Source organism: Ovis aries, chromosome 11 (assembly GCF_016772045.2).
Source record: "Ovis aries strain OAR_USU_Benz2616 breed Rambouillet chromosome 11, ARS-UI_Ramb_v3.0, whole genome shotgun sequence".
In the NCBI taxonomy this organism is placed as follows: Eukaryota; Metazoa; Chordata; class Mammalia; order Artiodactyla; family Bovidae; genus Ovis; species Ovis aries.
Window position 1 is genome coordinate 53,164,463 of NC_056064.1, and position 752 is coordinate 53,165,214.

Sequence of the window (752 nt, forward strand, 5' to 3'; positions counted from 1 at the left end):
TTAACAACTGTGATCTAATACTATTTATTGGTGGATTGCTGTGTCTTTTGTCTCCTTGCCCCCACTCCAAATGTGAGCCCATAAAGCCCGGCACTAAGCACCCAGAACAAGACCTAGCACAGGAAGCAGCTCGTTCACTCATGCTTGACAAATGCACCTAGGGTAGGAGCTGTGAGCCCTGGAGCCTCCGCTGCAGGAGGAAATGGGGGCGACCGTGGCTTGGCCCCCTGGGATTTTACTGACCTGCTGCCGCAGATCCCTTTGCAAACCTGGCACCTCAGAGACCCCCTAGGTCTCCCTTCTCCCTTCCAGCCACCAGCCCTTCTCTTGCCTTCATTTTCCCTGGGGTATGCTCTCCCCACTGAGCTGTTGCTCTGATCTTTCCCAGACCCTGACACTCTAATTTTTTAAAAATCATTATTTATTTTTGGCTGTGCTGGGTCTTCATTGCTGTGCATGGACTTGACTTGCGGTGCACGGGCCTCTCTTTGCAGTGGCTTCCCTCGTCGCAGACCACGGGCTCTAGAGTGTGCAGGCTTCAGTAGTTGCGGCTTGTGGAGCCCTTGATACTCTTCCTCCCCAAAGTTAAGACCTGACCCCTGTCCTCCCTGGCATGAGACGAGCTTCTGTCCCCTCAGAGCAGGAGTTGCCAAATATTTTCTTAAAAGGCTCAATGGTAAATACTGAAGACCAGATAATTTCAGTGGCATCTACTCAAGTCTGGTGCAAAAACCACAAGCAAAACAAACCAA